The sequence below is a fragment of the Chiloscyllium plagiosum genome, unplaced genomic scaffold, assembly GCF_037043375.1.
Source record: "Chiloscyllium plagiosum isolate Xiang-an unplaced genomic scaffold, Cpla_swu_hap1 HiC_scaffold_39, whole genome shotgun sequence".
NCBI lineage: Eukaryota > Metazoa > Chordata > Chondrichthyes > Orectolobiformes > Hemiscylliidae > Chiloscyllium > Chiloscyllium plagiosum.
Window position 1 is genome coordinate 84,775,517 of NW_028270177.1, and position 21,313 is coordinate 84,796,829.

Sequence of the window (21,313 nt, forward strand, 5' to 3'; positions counted from 1 at the left end):
AGACGAGATTCACGAGAATGGTGCCAGGAATGAAAAGCTTAACATATGAAAAATATTTGAGGGCTCTGGGTCTGTATTTGATAGAGTTCAGAAAGATGTTAGGAGGTCTAATTGAAACTTACAGAATACTAAACGTCCTGGGACAGAGTGGACTTTGGCAAGATATATCCAATGGTAGGACGGACTAGTACCCGAAGGGGCAGACTAAAGAGAAGACCTTTTCAAACAGAGATAAAAAAAAAACCTCTTCAGCCAGAGAGTGGTGAATCTATGGAATTCACTGCCACAGAGGGCTGTCCTGTCCAGATCACTGAGTACATTTCAGAGTGAGACAGATAGGTTCTTGACTGTAAAGGGGATCAAGGGTTACAGGTAGAAAGCGGGAGAATGGGGTTGAGAAGCTTAACAGCCATCATTGAATGGCGGAGTAGGCTCAATGGGCTGAATCGCCAAATTTCTGCTCCTTTGTCTTCTGGTCGTATGGTTTATATTGGCTCTCCTCATTCCTCATCGGAGTTGTATCCTTGAATTTGATCTTCAAATGATTTACAAAGAGTAACGTTTCACTACTGATGACTGGGAAATATCACGTTCCCTCACTCCAGTCTCAGCAGCCATGTCCCCAACATCATAATCACACTGCAATTGAAATCCAATGGTACTTAATCACAGTTGATTGACATCGATAACATTAACAGCATGACTCTCTCTGATTCTCGAATAACCATCTGAATTGTGTATCACGTCATATTCTCTGTTAACATATCCATGTCATTTGTCCGTTATCACTCATGTTGTCGTAGGCACATTTTCCTGTCAGATTCTGGACTAGAAAAGTTCTCTCCATATTTTGCTGACATTATAATCACTGATCTGTAGTTACAGACTGTATGTTTCCATTTATAAACGGAGAAACTTGTTTATGTTCTGACAATCCTTTGTCATTACTTCCATATCCAAGGCAGATTGAATGCATTCAATCTACCATCTCCAATATTCCGTCCCTCAGTCACTCCCACATATCCCATGCCAAATGTATAAATTTTAAACGTTCTTTTAAATTTTAATAAAATCAATATTAAATTGAAAGGGGTTAACTGGAGCTATTTGTTCAGTGACTGTGATTAATGTCAATCTCCCTGGATCCTAATTATCCCAGTGGAGAGTTTCCATCATTGAATGATAAGTGGGCTCTTGTCAGTGTGTTATCCCATAGTATGAGTAGGAGCATCACTGACAGAACGAACCGGGATCAGCAGCTCGAGAGAGAGGGGGTAAAGAGATCAGAATCTGAGAACATTAGACTGGAACGTTACAATAATGGTTCAGAATGTGATGCCCTTAGATTGGAATGTTCTAATAGTGAATCAGAATCTAAGATCAGTAAACTGGAATGGTACAACAATGGATCAGAATCTGCGATCATTAGACTGGAATGGTTCAACAATCGATAAGAATCTGAGAATATTAGACTGGAATATTACAATAACAGTCAGGAGTTTATCCTTGGGTCTTTACTATCTTTCTCGTCCTTGGATATCATTAGCATCACGGATCCAGGATATCCTTTGGATTATTCAAGGTGGTTACTATCCCATGCTCGCTATAGTTGGAGTTCTTGGTAAGTCATTATATTTGTCTACTAAACTGGGTTGAACTGAATTTCTGCTCATGATATATAAAATTTGGAAAGTGCAAGACAATGTCTTCAGTTACAAACAAAAACTCCTTTCCTTATAAATAATCAGTATCAAACTACTATTTCTAAATTACAAGAAGGAACCAGACTGTTCCCAAACTCCATAATCCATTTTGTCCTTCACAGATTTACATCTCTATCTCGTCCCCACTCGCTAATCCTGTCCAATACCACCGTCATGATATCCCAGTCTCGTCTCAGTCTCATTGCAACTTCTGAATAAACCATAATTTATGTCTTTGTTTAGTCCGGATGCAACAGTTTCAAGTTCCTTCTAACCACATGTCCGTCACTAAAACATTGCTCTTGAGGATGTTTAACTTGTTCTCTGTACAAACGGGACGACAGTTTATGGTGTTCAAGACTCATACTCTGGAACCACAGACTAATAGTCTGTTGATATCTCATGAGGGAAATTAAAAGCAACTATTTTCCTTTGCCATAAAAGCCCATCTGCTTGCCCCAAGTCCTTAAGCGACGTAAATCTGTCATTCTTCCCTAGTCAGTTTCAGTGTGACTTCTGTGATGAACATGTGGGTGTTCTGCACCTTTAACAGAATTAAAAGCCAGCAATAACTACCTGACAGCACCAAGTCTTCTCAAAAATAGATCTAATGTAACATTTGGTTGAACGTCTCGATTAGCTTATTTTCTCAAGACAAAAACAAATTCAGCCAAACAGTTTAACTTTTAACCCAAAACGCCCACCTCCAATCAAGTTTAAATTTAGTATATTGATAATCTTAAACGCCAATGATACAGTCCAATGGTTTGGGGGTACAAGACCGCGGGAAACTAACAGTTGAGAGGAGAACTGCCAAGTTACCAGCATGCAAAGACTGCCTGAAAAATAGCTCTCCTCTCGGTAACTTTATTGATTAGTAACTGGGAAAAGCAGAATCTCAAAGAAGAAAAGAAGACAGGAATATAGAGAAGAACCGAATCTTCTTGGTTTTGAGATAAGTTTTGTTTTGTAAATCTTAATTAGGAGACTAATCGGACTAGTATAGTAGTGGGGGGTGGGAGAGATAAAATATAGGTAAAAACAATGACTGCAGATACTGGAAACCAGATTCTGGATTAGTGGTGCTAGAAGAGCACAGCAGTTCAGGCAGCACCCAAGGAGCTTCCAAGGAGATAAAGTATAGATCCAAGGAGATAAAATATAGCTGAGAGGAAGAAGCTATAAATATTCGTTCGTCTATTATTCCCTGTTATACTTTAAGAAATAAAGTTGTTAATTTTTACTTCAAATAGTTTTGGACTCTAGAATTATCATGGATTATTGCAGTGGATAAATCTTTTCCCTGTTGCTGTTTTTACATTAAGCAGGAGAATGTATCCTGTGTTGTAACACTACAATCCCACAGGAATGTGCTTTTCTCTTTCCTGTCCTGTGCAACAGCTGAACCAAACACTCAGTTCAAGGTCGGCATAACATGCTGCCCTGACCAGGGCTGCATACATCCTGTGAGAGAACAGAAGTAAAGATAGCTCCCTTCCTCTGCCTGTTTCCCGTATTCCTATAGCTCATTTCTTTTCAGGTAGGTGATCATCCCCTATTTTATGTGTATTCAATCTCATTGAAATTCTCCCCGAGAGTGATGCACATCTCCATACGCATCTCTGGTGTTGGCTTTATTGATGCTGACGTACAGATGTAAGGAACTTTTACATTCCATGTCAGCCGCAGTGCATAGAGAAGGAATGGTTTTTTGTGGCACAGGAAAGAAACGGCGATGTCTAAGTGAGAGAAAAGGATTATTGCGATCATCCCTGAGAGTGTTGTTGAGGCAGTATTTGGGGTACTGTGGACTTTCTCTCAAGTTTCACCAGACTAATCCCTGGGATGATGGCACCATAAGCAGTGAGTGAAGCTCTGCGAGAGAATAAGAGATGATTGTATTGAACCTGAAAGGGGATGGACAGTCACTCATGATGTTCTTAACAGGCACTGATACGGAGATGAATTCCATGGCTTTTATTAACTCGGGTTAAATGATTCTCAATAGGTTAAGAGCCTCCGAGGACGTTCCCCTCATCCCACCCCCACTCCTTATGTTGATTGAGAGAGACAGAGGGTCAGTCTTTGAATAAATTCTCCCCACATTAATACAGTGCATTTAGTGTGTGATCCTGCACTGAATGTCACAATCCCGACAACAATCCACAATCCTGACAACAGCCACAATACCTAAATTCTAAAACAGTTAACTATTCCCACCTGCTTCTGACGTCCATGGAGAACATGGGTCTGTCTTCTCAGAGATGGAAAATGCCTCTCTGAGACTTGAGACAAAGCATGTGGCTACCTTCCTCACTGCCAGCAAACCACGTTAAAGTGTCATGTGTCCCATAGGAAATGGAGCCATGAAGAACATCGTGGATCCGTCTCTGAGTGCATTCTATGCTCCATTGACTTGCCAGGTTGGAACATCAATGACACCCTTCTGTTCCTGTATAAGTGTCGCGAGGTGCTGAATGGCTTCCTCCAGGTCCCATGGAACAGGTTCATGGGTCTGACTTGGCCCTGCCTATTCCTATTTAACAGCTTGATGTGATTATCAGACCCCTTCTCTTCCTGAGGAACAGGCAGGAGGATTGAATCGGCTATTCCTCTCTTTGTTCAGTAGTTTCGATGGGTTGAATGGCTTCCACATATCCGTTTCTAATGTGCCTGAGATGCTGAATGAGCTCTTCATTTAACTGTGAAAATGTAGAGTAACTGGCCTTGCTGTTACATGAATGTTACCGACACTTTAACAGCACAAGCCTGAATGCTGTCCGGGACTTACTGCACATGGACAAAGACTAGTCCAGGAACTGAGGTGCGACACATTGTTCTGAACATTGGGTGATCTTCAGTGACCATCCCCGTTTCTGATCTTATGATGAGGAAAGACAGTGATGAACCAGCTGAAGATGTTTGTTTTGAGGCAGCTACCCTGAGGATCTCCTGCAGAGATGTCCCAGGACTGAGAATATTGTCGGTCACCGATCACAAACATCTTCCTTTGTGCTGCGAAAGACCCCAACCAGTGGGGTAGGTACACCTGATTCCCATTAAGCTCAAATAAATAGGTGGTCCTGATGCCATCCTCAGTCAAATGCTACCTTGTTATCAAGGCCATTCATTCTTTCCTGAGCCCCTGTGTTCACCTCTTGTTCATATCAATAGATGATGGTGTATGGTTTGGGAGTGTTTTGCTCTCATAGAGGGTAATCAATGCCAGGAAGTATCCGGGCTAGATAGTGAGGGGTGTTACATCATTGACAGTATTCAAAGAGGTGGTACATGATTTTTTTGCCTGTCAGAGAGCTAAAGGGTGTGAAGAATTGGACATTAAAGACCAGTTATTGCTAACAGTAGGTCAGCCATGATGGTATACAATGGGTTGACCGTCCGAGTCACCTATTCTTGCTTCTTATGTTCTCATATTCTGTAATTACAAAGTTAATAATTGTCATTTTCCTGAACGTTCTGTTATTGAATGTTGCAGTCACAGAGACTAAAGTATTTTGTGAGTCATCTCAGGGCGAGGTATGGGGGCTGTATTCACAGTGAATCTGGGACTCCAACGTGACCAACAAATGAAGCACAAGTTGCAAAGAGGAGACACTCTGTAAAGAGACCAGAGGTGTCTTTCGAAACCAGCCTGGTTTTCCAAATAAAATTTTCCAACCCACACCAAACCGTGTGTGACAGTCTTGAGGGATTGAATGATATCTGTGTTACGGTGGGCCAGGTATTTGGAGCAGGTGGCCTCCATCTGCTAATATCAGGAGCTATGAGGAGCTGAATAGAACATAGGGACATAGGACTGAGCAGCAGGAGTGGGTTATTAGACATTTTGTCACGGCTCCACCACTCACAAATTCCATGGGTGATGTGAATGTGTTCTCAGCAGCATTTGTCTGTCAGTACACCATTTTCCTACATTCACTTGTCTGTCAACTGTCACCAAATATTACTTTGAATAAATGCAAGCATCGAGGCACCACAAACTTCTGGGGAAGGGAATTTCCACTTGAACAGCCTTTTGAAAAATTCTCATTTGTGTTTCAACCAACGTTGGAAGGTCACTACGTCCTTTTCCAGTCCCATCCCTCCACTGGTTACACCAATCTTAAATGCAACCAGTTTTGTGATGAGACCAATGATGTAGGTCGCAGAGTATGCCATTTTCTAGAAAAGTGTAAGACACAGAAAGTTGAACTCATAACAAATGGTAAAATGATAGAGTGCCCCAAACGTTATTCTGCCTTTGAAGTTATTCTGCTCACACAAGCTACTGGTAGTTGGATTTCACTCTGGAACAGTTGAATTGGCTGAATTCCCTTTGTTTCAGGCAGTGGAGAGATTCCAGTGAATTCTCACCAGAAATTCTTCACAAGTTGTAAAGATAACACAGGGATTTTATGGTGTCACACTTTGCTATTGGATGGAACAAAGTAAGAGAGAGAGAGAGATCAATAGGCTGCTGCTTCTCAGGCAGGGGACATTTTTCTCCCTCTCTGTGTTGAAACATACGATAATGTCAATTGAACACCAAACTGGACTATGTGTGCTCTTCTGGAACATTCTTTGGAAAACCCAGTTATAGATTATATGCAAATGCATTCGTTTCAATCGCAAAAAATGTCCCCACTTTATAATTTGATGAGATGCTTACATGTGTCTGTGTAAGTTGTAAATAATGGTAGGTGTCTTCATAGTATGTGTGTTAATATCAATGCATCTTTTTCTTAAAGTTTATTCTCTATCTTTAGTCTCCCTGACAAGAGATAATATGCAGTTGAAACTTTATTGCTGGAACAGCACAGCAGGTCAGGCAGCATCCAGGGAACAGGAGATTCGACGTTTCGGGCACAGGCCCTTCTTCAGGATTCCTGAAGAAGGGCCTGTGCCCGAAACGTCAAATCTCCTGTTCCCTGGATGCTGCCTGACCTGCTGTGCTGTTCCAGCAATAAAGTTTCAACTTTGATCTCCAGCATCTGCAGACCTCACTTTCTCCTAAGAGATAATATGCATCCAGTTGATACACTCTTCAGAAAGTCATGGATGGTTCAATACTATTTCTCAGATAAAATCGAAACTGATAATCCCCGATAACAAAAGGCCGGCATTCCAGGAATGAGTAAAGGGAAACCTCTTTGAAAATCTTCGAAAAGAATTAAATCCTTTCATTTTAGTTTCGGGGATCTAAACAGCACACAGTGCTTCAAATGTAGTCTCAGCAATGCCCTGTACAGATGCAGTTAAACATTCCTGCGATCAAACCTGATACCTTTTGCCAAAAACAGCATCATTCCACTTACCTACCAAATCACTTGCTGCATCTGCAGACTGACTTCATATGATTCATGTCCCAGGAAATGGAAACTGCCTGAATCACAGAGTTCTGCAATCTCTCTGCATTTACATTGTTTACCATTGTTTTATTCTTCATGCTAAAATAGACAACCTACCTTATGTTATTTCTGCTGAAGGTTTGCTCACTAAACGTCCCTGTCTGTATCACATTACAGACTCACTACCTTCATTTGATGACACATTAAATGGCCATCTTGGTGTACGAGCTAATTGAGCTCCAAACAATTCCCTCCACTTCTTTCAGATCTTTGATACAAATTGTTGATCAGTGATGACCCCACAGTGATCTCTGAGGCACTCCATCAGTTACAGCTCTGCAGCCTGAAAATAAACATTTGTCTCTACTCTCGATTTCCTGTTAGCGACTGATCTTTGCTGGACAGGAGAGTCAATGTTCCCTGCTCCTGGGTAGCCGTTCAGGCGGGTTGAATGGCCTCCTGCTGGGCTGTGTAATGTACTCAACGAGCTGAATTACTTCATTCTATATTGCTGTGCAATTCCTTAGAGTGACAGAATGGTCTCCTCCTGTCTCATTGTATCGATCCTGTCTGATTGAATGGGGTTGTCCCCTAACATGTAATAGCCTCGAGGGTGGATTGAGGGAACAACACACGGGGTAGGGGCAACAGTTGGTCATTTGGCTGCACCATTCAGAATGCTCATGGATTATCCGAGTGTGTCTGTCAATCCGTCTCCTGTCTGTTACCAATAAACATTGACTATCTTGTCCAACAAAGATCAGTCAAGCGCAGACTTATGCACTTAATGACAAGGTCCTAGTGAGTGTCGCTGAACAAAGAAACCTTGGAGTGTAGGTTCATAGCTCTTTGAAAGTGGAGTCGCAGGTCGATAGGATAGTGAAGAAGGTGTTTGGTATGCTTTCCTTTATTGGTCAGAGTATTGAATACAGGAGTTGGGAGGTCATGTTGCTGATGTACAGAACATTGTTGAGGCCATTGTTGGAATATTGCGTGCAATTCTGGCCTCGTTCCTAACGGAAAGATGTTGTGAAGCTTGAAAGAGTTCAGAAAAGATTTACAAAAATTTTACCAGGGTTAGAGGATTTGAGCTACAGGGAGAGGCTGAGCAGGCTGGGGCTGTTTTAACTGGAGTATCGGAGGCTGAGGGGTGACTTTATAGAGGTTTACAAAATTATGAGGGGCATGGATAGTGTAAATAGGCAAAGTCTTTTCCCTGGTGTGGGGGAGTCCCGAACTAGAGGGCATAGGTTTAGGATGAGAGGGGAAAGATGCAAAAGAGACCTAAGTGGCAACGTTTTTCATCCAAAGGGTGTACTTGTATGGAATGAGCTGCCAGAGGAAGTGGTGGAGGCTGGTACAATTGCAATATTTGAGAGGAATTTGGGATGGGTATACGAATTGGAAGGGTTTAGAGGTATATGGGCCAGTTGCTGGCAAGGGGGACTAGATTGGGTTGAGATATCTGGTCGGCATGGACGGGTTGGACTGAAAGGTTTGTTTCCATGCTGAACATCTCTATTACTCTATCAACGAGTCTTCACTGCTCCCTGAGGATGAGGACACCACAGGTAGCACAACACTAAAGTGAAAGGTACGTCCTTATTTCTTTGTGGGACTTGTTATTTTAAAACTTTGTTAACTGAACATCAAATCACCGGACTCCAAACCTGTCCCACATTCCCACTGAACCTTTCCAATCGAATATGTATCAAACCCAGCCTCTGCTGCTGTCTCAGGAAGAGAATACCTGTTAGCATAGCACTACCTGAAAAAAGGAGCAGAATGAGGCCATTCGGCCCATCGAGTCTGATCTGCCATTCAATAATTTCTTATGTTCCTAAACCTCATTCTCCTACCTTCCCCCAAGAATCCTTGATCCCGTTATAAAACAAAAACTTATCAATTTGTATCTGTGTCTACGTGTGCGTATGTTTGTCCATCTGCTTGTCATCTGTTTATTTGTGCATCTACGTTTGTTTTTCTGTGTATCAGCCTGTGTGTTTCTATCTATGTTTGTGTCTGTTTGTGTGTGACTCTATATGTCTGCGTGTGTTTCTACTTGTGTGTATGCCTATTCCCTTGTATGTATTGTGTTTGTTCGTATATTGTGGTGATACCAATAATTCTGTGTATTTCCTTGTCTGCATCTCTGTTCAGTGAGGTAACTGTATTTGGGGGCGGGCGGTGGGAGTTCAAGGACTGTCGTTCGAAATGCCAGTGTGTTTACAGTGAGAATTATCCTTCACTGACCACAGCTCCTTAATCGGTCAGTGGGACATGGATGTTTCAGAAATTTCACGCGAGGCATCCCAGTCCGCTTCATCTTGTATAGGTTCCTCCCCACATGGCGGTTGTGGAGGAGGGGTGAGGGAATGGATATTGGGCACTCCACCACCCGGCTTGGCCATTTCTGTCCTATTCCAGGCTGTTTCTCTTGGAATAGAAGAAAGGGATGGAAGGAGTGAGGGCAGGAGTGGATGGCCTTGCTGTTAGTGCTGGTGAGGTGGATCTGAGAGGAATTGTGAGGCGTCCGGAATGAGGCATGCGACAGATTTGAATCCATATAGTATTATTAATGTGTGGGCGTATTGCGCAGGTGACAGAGAAAGTGTGGGAAGGAAGTTGCTGAATTCAATGGTGACAGCGGTAGTGCCTGAGCCTTGTTTGGAGATAGAGCATGAGGATTGTCTGGGGGTAGGTGCTATAACAGATATACAGAGAGGGTAACGGAGCAGAGAGAATTCGGTGACCATTATTCTGACAGAGCGGGGAGGATATTGATGCTTTTCCTGTATTGATGGAGATATCTTCAGATCATCTCAGAGTCAAGGTGAGCCTCCCCGAATGTCCTGTCCAAGTCTATCATTAATAATGACACAGACCTGTCCCTCAGATTCCACAGAATCAGTTTATGTAGAACTTATAAATAGCAAGGCGCAACAAATATTGGTGTGTTATATATCGGTTGCAGAAAATCTGAGCATCATATGCTCTGGAAATTAAATATGCAAGTATCATGGATACTGCAGTTTTATTGGATGTTCTCAAATTGCATCTAAACTGCATTAACTAAGTGACTGCTTATGCTGTGCAAAATAAATTCTGTACATGTATGCGAAGTGGGTTGAAGAGTATGTTGTGAAGCAAACTATAGAGCAGTTTATTTTGGGTTTGGTGTTGTGTGATCAGAAGGAAGAATGAATAACCTTGCTCTGAATCAGCTTTGAAGGAATAGAGACGTTAAGAAGGTGCATTTTACACAGTGTCTGCATGAATATAGAATGCTTGATCATTCTGGTTAAACATCATGGTAGCCTGGAGGCTAGAGGGTCAAGTTCGCTCCAGTGAATTGGGAAAGTACAATACAACATACAGTAGGAGGCAAGAAATGTTTGTTGGAATCATTGAGTCAGACAACACGGAGACAGGCCCTTCAGCCCAAACACGTCCATTCCGACCAAAATGTCCAACCACGCTCACTCCATTTCCCTGACATTGCCCTGTATCTTTCGAATCCTTTCATGTCCGTGTATTTGTACAAATGCCTTTTAAATGTTGCGAATGTTCCCGCCTCAACCTCTTCTGCTGGCACATCATTCCATATGCGTATTACCCCTGTGTGAAAAGCAGTTGGTCCTCAGGTTCGCTTTTATTGTTTCCCCTTAAACTTATGCCCTCTTGTCCGTGATTACCTAACCCTGGAAAAAAACTGAGTGCATTCACTCTGTCCGTCCTTCCCATGACCTTATACACTTCTCTCAGATTCCCCCTCAGCCTCATACATCTAAAGTAAAAAGACCAAACTTGTCCAATCTCTCCCAATAACTCAGACCATTGAGTCCTTTGCAACATTCTTGTAAATTTCTTCTGCACTCTTTCCAGTTTAATACCATCATTCCCATAGCAAAGTCAGCACAGCTGAACATAACGCTCCCAGTATGGCCTCACCAGCATCCTGAAAAATTGCAACGTAACTCCCGAATTTACATACTCAGTGATATACACTGATGAAAGCCAGTGTGCCAAAAGCTTTCTTCACTGCCCTGTCTACCTCTGAATGAAATTTCAGAGAACCATGCAATGAATTTCAAGGTCCCTCTGTTCCACAAACACTCCTTAAGGCCCAACCATTCACATGAAACTCCAACCTTAATTTGACTTTCTAAAATGCAGGAACTTACATTGATCTATATTAAAATGCTTTTGCCATTTCTTAGCCACTTCTCCAGGTGATCAAGGTACTGCTGTATATTCTGAAATTTCTGATAATCTTCCTCACTCTCCATGATGCTGCCTATTTTAGTGTTGTCTTCAAACTTACAAATCATGCCAGTTCATTCTCATCTAAACCATGGATATATGTAATATGTAGTGGACCCAGCACTAACGCGTGAGGTTTTCCACTAGTCACAGGCCTCCAGGCTGACAAGCATCTTTCCACCTTTACCCTCTGCTTCCCACCATCAACACAATTTTGGATCGAATTTGGCAGCTCCTCCTCAATTTCTTGCGATCTAACCTTCCAGAGCAGCGTACTATGTGGAACCTTATTGAACGCCTTTACTGGAACCAATAAAGATTACATACACCATCCTGCCCTCCTCAACGTTGCTAGTCACTTAATCAAAGAAGTCGAACAAATTTGTGAGCCATGATCTCCCATGCACAAAGTCGTGCTGAGTTTGAAGACTTTGCCCCAAAACGTTGATTTTCCTGTTCGTCTGATGCTGCTTGGCCTGCTGTGCTTTTCTAGCACCACTCTAATCTTGCTCCTAATCACACCCTGTCTTTCCAAGTGCATTTATATCTTATCTCTCAGAATCTGTTCAAGTAAATTACCCACAACAGATTTTACGTTTACTGGTCGATAGCTCCCACGTTTTTCTTTGTAGACCTTCTTGAGAAAGGACACAGCACTCGCTGTCCTCCAGTCCTTCGTGACTTTGCCCGTTGGCCAGCGATGATGCAAAAATATCAGCCAGGTCTCCGGCAATTCCTTCTATGTCCTCCTGCAGTGTTCCTGGATATATCTGGTCAGGACCAGGAAATTTATAGAAATATTGCAAAGTCTTTTTATTTCAGGTACAAACACCAGAGAAAGGGAAAGTGACACAATGATGTTTAACAGAACAAATTCGAAAATGTATTATTCATAGGAAGTGGCTTCAGAAGAATTTCAGTCATTGTGGAAACCTGAGAATTCTCAGAAATTCACGATCCAGAAACAAGGGCCATGAAACTGATAAGGAAATCAAAAATAGAACATGAATGCTAACAAACAGGTACAAAAACACTGCATAAATCGACAATGTGTATTTCAAAGGAAACAAAGTAAAAGCAAGGTCAAATATGGAAATTGGTAATTGGGAGAGGAGAGTTCATTGTGAAGAACAGGGAAATGGCCAAGAAAATAATCATTTGTTTTGTATCTGTCTTCAAGGAGGAAGATCCATAAAATCAGCCAGTAAAACCAAGTGATCATGTAGCGCTTGTGCAACTGAAGGCAAAAAGTCAATTTATATCAGTAACAAGGTAGTATTTGAAAGTGTAACTGGAGTGAGCATTGCTGAGTATGACAAACCTGACGTGCTTCATATTAAAATGTCAGACATAAATCAGCAACAGAAGTATTAATTGCACTGTCGATGACTGTATTTTATTTTCCTGTGTATTCTGCAGAGGCCGGAAGGCATTCCGGATAAATGGAAGTTAGTAAACGTGGTCCACGCACTATAGATTAATGGAAGGGATCCAAACATCTATAAAGGGAAGAAGACATAGTTTGGAGATCTGCCGACCAATTAACTTGACATCTGCAGGGAAACTGTTGAAATCTATTATGCAGCATGTGATATTGGATATTTAGAAATTAATAGGATCAATGGAGAGAATCCACATGTATTTCTGGCAGATGTCTAACTCGATGTGCTATTAGTTGTTAGACCCCATCTACCACCTCCTGAGAAAAGGAACAGAAAGTGACTTCGCCGCAGGAAATGACATCAACAACCAAAAGAAACCCTTTAAAAAAAAGCAGGAATGCGCACCATCGCTTCATCGGAGGTCCACTGAAGATGTTACCTAGTAAGGTAAAGAAACGTCGGGAAATGAACCTGCCAGCTCAGCGACCAAACCTGCATCCATTGTGTACAGTGTTGGTGACCCAATCTGAGAAAGAATATACTGACCACAATAAAATTGCGATTGACGTTCTCCAGATTAATCCCACAGATGGCGAGAATGTCTGATGAGGAAACTCGGCCTATGTTCTCTCGTGTTTCAAAGAATGAGAGGTGGGTCACAGTGAAATTTTAAAAATTCACAAAACATATGACAAATTGGAAATTAACAGGACGCTTCCCTGGCTGCCTAATGCAAATTCAAGGCAAATATTGGCAAGATAAGGGATTGGCCACTCAAGACCGTAATTTTCAGGAAATCCATCACTCGGTGAGAACTGCCTAAAACAGGGTCATAGAAACCTGCTGACAGGGTAAGATTAAGGAAAATCTCCAGATATTCTGCAAGTGTGTCAAGCAGAAATGTATAACAAGGGAACAGGTACGAGTCATTAGTGACTTGCCAAGTTGCATCCAATTCAACTTAGTGTTAGGAGACAGAGGGTAGTGGTTGAAGGCTGTTCGTGTGACTCGAGACCGATGTGCAATGGTGTATCACAGGGATCAGTGCTGTGATTCGGAGGTGCTAGTGTTGGACTGTGGTGAACAAACCTAAAAATCACATAACACCAAATTATAGTCCAGCAGGTTTATTCAGAGGCTCGAGATTTCAAAGCGCACAACCACCTAATGAAGAAGCAGCGCTTCGAAGTTAGTGTCTCCGAATAAACCGGTTGGACTGTAACCTGGTGTTGTGTGATCGTTAACCTTATTATTTGTGGTATTCATAAACTATGCAGCTGTGAATATAGACGGGGGTGGTGGGAGTGTGACAACTAAGTTTGTGTTTGATACAAAGATTGGCCGGGTGGTTGGCAGTGAGGAGGAAGGTCTTATGTTACAGGAAGATACAGATAGAATGGTCAGATGGGCAAAGCAATGGCAGATGCAATGTAACCTTGATAAATATGATGTGATACACAGTGGATGAAGGAACTGGACAGGGAGTACTCAATGAATGGAAGCACACGAGGAAGCTCAGAGGGTGTTTCTCCACACTTCCCTGAATGTGACTAAATACGTTAATGCACAATTTTGAGAAAGCATAAGGGACCGTAAGCATAATCTTTATTCATCAAGCTATAGATTATAAGAGCTATGCTGAACTTTGGTTTGGCCTAGATGGAATATGTGTGTATTTCTGGGAATCATATTACGGGAAGGATCTGATTGTAATGGAGGGGCTCAGAGGAGATTCACCAGGATGTTCCCAGGGATGGAGCTTATCAGCTATGGAGAGGCTGAATAAGATCGGGTTGTTTAGTTTGGAGCAGAGAAGGCAGAGAGGACCGTGATTCAGAAGGATAGGATTCCGAGGGACATGGACAGGGTCGATAGACAGCAGCTGTTCCTTTTAGTCAAAGGGCCAAGAACAATGCAACACATTTTAAAGTGAAGGGTTTGAGATTTGGAGGGAATTGAGGTTTGTTTTTTCACCCAGAGGGTGTTGGGGTCAGCAATGCCCTTCCTGACAGAGGAGTTATCATGGTAACTTCACAACCATTAGACAATACACGGCTGTGCACTTGAAATGCCATAAGATTCACGGCTACGGGTCTTGTGTCGGAAAATGGGACTAATGTAGACCGTGCTGTGTTGTTGATGGTACAAAGTCTGTGCTTCTGTGTTTGTATGGCTGTGGAAGGTCAATCATTGAGTAGCTTAAGACAGGAATTGATGGGTTTCTGAAGAGTATGTTAACAAGGGTTTTAAGATTGAACTTGTCATATCTTCTGAAAATATGTCAATGGCAAAATTAAGTGGAAAAAGATGCCGCTTTCTTACAGTCTGATAGCAGAGAATTGAGGACAGGGAAAAGGCAGAACTATGGAGCAAATACTTTAGTTATGTCTTCTTAGAAGAAAACAAAACAAAAAATAAAACTTCCCAACAATCCTAGTGAACATTAGTCTGTTGAGAAAAAGGGAATAGAATGAAATTAGCAACTGAACAGTTTTGCAGGAAGTATTGGAACTAAAAGAAATGAGCACAGACAAAGTCAACAGAGATTGATCAAATGGGAATCATGTTTGATAAAGTGACGTTTAGCATAATTATGGAGAAGAAATCAATGCAATATGATTGCATTTTCAGATAGATTTTTGATAAAGCCCCAAGCCTATTATGCAAATTCAAATCCTCTGGTACTGGGACTAATATGGATTTAGAATGGGACAGCTGGCTGGAAGCAGTGAGTAGGAATAAAACAATATATTTTTTTTGAAAGGAAGGCTTGGAGGATATAGCAAGGATCGGGGTTTGGGCTCCAGCATTTCCGAATGCACATCATATATTTTGTTGAGTGGATCAAATTCAATATTTCCTGGTTTGCTGATGGGACTAAACAATATCGGATTGTGAGTGGGTGAGCAGGTTGTCAAAAAACTGCAAGGTGGTTGCGACAAGTGGAGTGTCTGGATAAACACATGGCAGATGGAGAGCAATGGGGGGGGGGGGCGGATATGGTCTATGGAGGATATGTGATATTGTGACCTTTGATGGTAAAAACAGAACGGGAGCCTATCATTTGAAAATGGATTGTTTGAAAAATGTTGATGAATAAATGAACTTAAGCTGCATTTTTGTTTCCTTCTGTGCAGCCCTCCGAGATCAGTGTAGGGCAGTGAGATCTGAATCCAGAAGTCAATACTGGGAATGGCATTGGGACGCTGACGAGTGTACACAGATCCAACAAGTGAGGAGCTGTAACATTGAAAAGGATCCGGACCTCCATGTGCACCAATCACTGAAAGCAATTTTGCAGGAGCAGAAAACAGATAGGCAGATAAATCGTGTATTCACCTTCATTTAAAAGGGATTGGAATCCAGAAGTAAGAGTGTTTTACTGCAGTTGAGCAGGGCCTTGGTGAGGCCTCATCTCGAACATTGTCCAGTATTGTGTGCAGTTTTGGTCTCCTTACCTAATAAAAGAGAAACCTGACATTGAGGGAGAGCAGTAAAGGATAACCAGACTGATCTCTGGGATGACAGGCTTGTTGTTGGAGCAGAGTTTGGGGCGGCTATGCCTGTATTCCATAGGCTTTAGGAAAATTAGTGGAGATCTCAGTGAAATATATAAAACTCTGTTAGGGTGAGACAGATTGGAAACAGGGGTGACAATTCCCCTGGCTGGGACATCAAAACAAGGGGCCACAGCATTAGGTACAGACAGGTCACTCTGCATTGAGATGAGAATAAATGTCTGCACTAAGAGACTGGTGAACCTGGGGTACTATCTCCCAGATCAAGCTGTGGAAACCAAGGCACTGAATATAAATATTGATTTCTGAAAAACTAAAGGGATAGGGAGACAGCAGGGTATGGTATGAAGATAGAGGATCAGATACCATTACAGGTTGTTCTCCAATAACGTGGTAGCTGTGTTCCTGTGCATCACTGTGTTGCAGAAAATCATGCAATATTAATGATGTGGTCTATGGGGAAAAGAGGATAATGGGCGAACTGCAAAATATCAGTAAAAATCAAAAAATAAAGTTAGTCTAACACACACTAGCACAGTCTAATTAAACCTTTAAATCATATATTGTAATGAAATAGTGCTAATAATGACAATGCAGTCACTGGCTGCATCCCTGTACCTTTCACCAAGCTCTTCAGCAGAAAGCGCACAGGACTGACTGACCATGTGATGCCAAAACGGAATTCCAATTCTCCTGAAGATTCTCCCCCGATTTGAAATGAAGTTCCTGCTAATTGGTGAGAGAGCAATTCCCAGTTTCAAGCTCAGGTTCAAAGCTTGCAGAGCGTATTGCATTCCTGTTTTAGCTGAACACTCACAGGGTGCATTTGGCAGACAGAGGATCCTGAAGCTGGGTTTTGTTGTTCAGCTGTTGCCTGGCAAGGAGTCGCGTCACAGTGAACAGGAGTTCATTTTATAGAAAAAAGGGTGCGCAATTCATGAATCGCATTGCAGTCAAATCAGTTTATTAAACACGCGTTATCAGAGAGATTGATGGACCGAAGGGACTACAACAGTTCTTATTTTATATTTCACAATGTTTAAACATATTAATGGATATGAACACTGTGTCGGGAAAACTGCATTGAGGAGATTTTCTCCATGAACTAGAATGGGGAAGGCTCAATGTGTTGAATGCCCTACTCCTTTTCCGATGTTTAGATTAGATTAGATTACATTGTGCAACCAGGCCCTTCGGCCCAACAAGTCCACACCGACCCGCCGAAGCGAAACCCACCCATACCCCTACATATCCCCCTTACCTAACACTACAGGCAATTTAGTATGGCCAATTCACCTGACCCTGCACATCTTTGGATAGTGGGAGGAAACAGGAGCACCCGGAGGAAACCCTCGCAGACACGGGGAGACGTGCAAACTCCCCGTTAGTCGCCTGAGGCGAGACTTGAACCTGGGTCTCTGGCGCTGTGAGGCTGCAGTGCTAACCACTGTGCCACCGTGCCGCCCATACAGTTTGTGAGACGGGAGTGGGGGGGGGGGGGGAGGAGGAAAGGGAGACAGTCTGTGAGAAAGCACTGCAAATGTTGTCACAAACTCTCAGATGTTAGGAAGGAGGTCTCTGCAGGATCAACAGGACTGTGATTCCCGTTCTCTTTTCTGATATCGAGGCTGGTGCCGGGTATTCTGTCTTTTTTTCCTTTAAGACCTCGGAGCAGTGTGATATAATTGAGTGTCTTGCTTGGCCGTTTCAGGGACCAATGAAGAGTTTATCACATGTCTGTGTGTCTGGAGTCACTTTTAGGCCATACAAGGAAAGCACGGGCGATTCACTTCCTGGAAGTACGTTGGGGAAGGAGATCGAAGTTTACAATCAACATTAGATGCAAGGTCACTTTTACCAACACCAGATTCTAGATCTTGATATTTTATTAATTGTGTTTAACTTCCACCAGCTGCCAGAGTATTATTCTGTATTCGATTAGCAATCCAGTGATATTTTCACAACAACACCATCTCCACATCGGAACCTATCGGAAACCACAATGAGCGGGTTATTTCTGGACTTTGACAGCTCTGTCAAAAAGAACTCCCACTAATTTGATTATCGTGAAGGGACTGAGGGGGTTTTAAATGGTCAGAATGTAATTATTCACTTATTAGGGGATCGGACATAGTTAGTAATTTTCCACATTGCCAGGGAGATGTCAGAGTTGGAACTGGAATGAAACAGCTTCCCCAAGGACACGGCTTGTTGTGCAGCATAAGTCTTCAGTCCTATTGCAGGAATGGTGTCAGGGCTCATTGCCTTTGTCGTATCTACTGTGTTCAGCTGTTTCTTCATGTCACAAGCAGCGCATCGAATTGGTTGAACAATGCCACCTGTGATTCTGTGGATATCATGGAGAGGATGAGTTGGATCATTGATTCAACACCTCTGGCTGACGATGGTGCAGATACTACATCCTTGTCTTTTACACTGATGTACAGGGCTGTTCCATGATTTAGGATGGGGATATTTCTGGTGTCCTCTTCTCCAGTAAGTTTTTTAATAGTGCACTGACATTTATGCCTGGATGTGGCAGGACTGCAGAGCTTAGATCTGATCTGTTGGTCTTGGAATCATTTCTCCTCTCTATCAAATGTTAGTTCTGCTGTTGGGAATGAAACCACTCAAACGCCGTAGCTGTAATGGTTTGTCTCTAGCTTTAGGTACACATGGTTCTGACCTTGGCATGTTCACCCACAAACCTCACTGAACCATTGCTCGGCTTGATGGTAATGGTAGACTGATGGAATATCCTGGGGAAAATGTTACAGATTATGTTTGAATACAATCCTGCTTCTGTTGCTGCTGTTGTCTCCAACATCACATGAAAGCCCAGTTTGAGCTGCAATATCTGCAATTTAATTCTACTGACTGTCCCCCAGTTCACATCGAGACCCAGTCACCGATCAGCCGTGTACTCAGTGACCTCACCTGGTCTCTGATGTGGTAATATTTCCATTTTAATATTTTCATTCTGCTGAGGGTTCTCCTTGGTGTCATGCTTCCAATTTAAACATTACTCAAAACCTTTGACATATTCATCTGAATCTTTTCCTTGCTCGTCGTGCCATCTGCGTTTGAATTGAATGTGTTTCCCTCTGGTTTTCTCCCTGACCATGATTAAGAGCTCTGTGGTGTCAGTGATGCCAGCCTTATGCAGTTTCTGAACGAATGTGTACTTTGCATTATCGTTCAGTTCCCAGTGTACAGCGCTCCGTGTTGGACAGGGCGTTTGAGCAGCTTTCACACACGTCATTGTAACTTGTTCAAAAACAGAAATTGCTGAAAAAACAAAGCAGCTTTGACAGCATCTTCTGTAGTGAATGTAGAGTTAATCAAACGAGTCCAGTGGCCCTCTAGTGGGTGGCACGGTGGCACAGTGGTTAGCACTGCTGCCTCACAGCGCCAGAGACCCGGGTTCAATTCCCGCCTCAGGCGACTGACTGTGTGGAGTTTGCACGTTCTCCCTGTGTCTGCGTGGGTTTCCTCCGGGTGCTCCGGTTTCCTCCCACAGTCCAAAAATGTGCAGGGGTCAGGTGAATTGGCCATGCTAAATTGCCCGTAGTGTTAGGTAAGGGATAAATGTATGGGTGGGTTGCGCTTCGGCGGGGCGGTGTGGACTTGTTGGGCCGAAGGGCCTGTTTCCACACTGTAAGTAATCTAATCTAATCTAAAACCCGCAGGTTCTTCAGCAGTTTTTGTATTTATTTTGTATTTATTTCCAGTATCATTAGTTTTTTGTTTCATTGAAAATTTGTGCTGTGCCTATTCGTTTCTGAAGAGCCTCAGCAGGTCTGGCAGAATCTGCAGAGACAGAGAAACAGAGTTAGCGTTACAAGTCCAATGTGACTTGTTATGAACTGAAAAGGGTTGGACACTGGGCTTTTTTAATCCAATGCCGGAGATGGGGGATGGGTGACTTGGAAAAGGGGGCGGGGCAAAAGATAAACGGGCTATTAGCAGTGGTGAACGAGAAGATGATGCAAAATGGGTTTAAATTAAGGTGTAAATAGGGGAAAGGGGTTCTCTCTAGTTGAGTGTAAGATAAATAAGACACAACTACATAGGGCCATAGGGAGAACAGGAGAGAGAATGTTAACAATGTGGTATTATATAGATCTAGATCTATACGTTTTCACAGTATACATCATCACTGCCTTCACACTATGGAATTCAGGTGCTTGACCTCTTATTGGAACGAGTAAAAGTTTCATGCTGCCTTAGTTTTGTAACATAAAGCAAAACTAACAGTATGAAGTTTGGGCTGTTTTCTACACCTGCCATTTTTAATATTCTTTCAAATTTCCAGTGCTGATCGTCAAATGTTTGATCTTGAAGTTAGTATCAGATGGAGTGTACGAGGTTGAGGGGTGGCATTCTAAAAGTTTATAATATCATAGGAGACATGGATAGAGTGAATAGCGAAGGTCTTTTCTGCAGGATCAGGGAGTTCAAACACAGATGCATAGCTTTAAGGTGAAAGAGGGGAAACTTGAAACGGACGAAGGGACAACATTTTTTACACAGAGTGCGATGTATGTATGGAATGAGCTGCCAGGCGAACAGTGGGAGATGCAAGTACAGCTACAATATTTCAAAGATATTTGGACCAACATATGAATGGGAAACGTTTAGAGGCATATGGGTTAAGTACAAGCAGATGGGATTAGTTTAATTTAGAAAACCTGGTCAGCATGGACAAGTTGGACCAAAGGGTCTGTTTGTACACGATATGACTGTATGAGTGTAGAAATTGAGGAAAATGTACGAAAAGATATGATGTAATAAATTGGAAAGACATATAAAAACAAGCATCATTAGCTTTTCTGTCAACATAAAAAAAGCTTGAAGATGTGTTTGTGAGCTGAGGCAGACGTGAAGTGAGGAAAGTACATTGAGGCCATTAGAAGGGTGTGACTGGAGAACTGGACACAGGGAACAGGCAGATAATTTACATTAGTATTTTAAATCACTCCTCATGGGGAAAGTAGTGTAAGCATGTCAATGGTATAAACAAAATGGTAACAGGAGGGAAGTTATTGAACTGTCTCTTACAAAAGGAACAAAGTATTTACCTAACAGATAAGAATAAT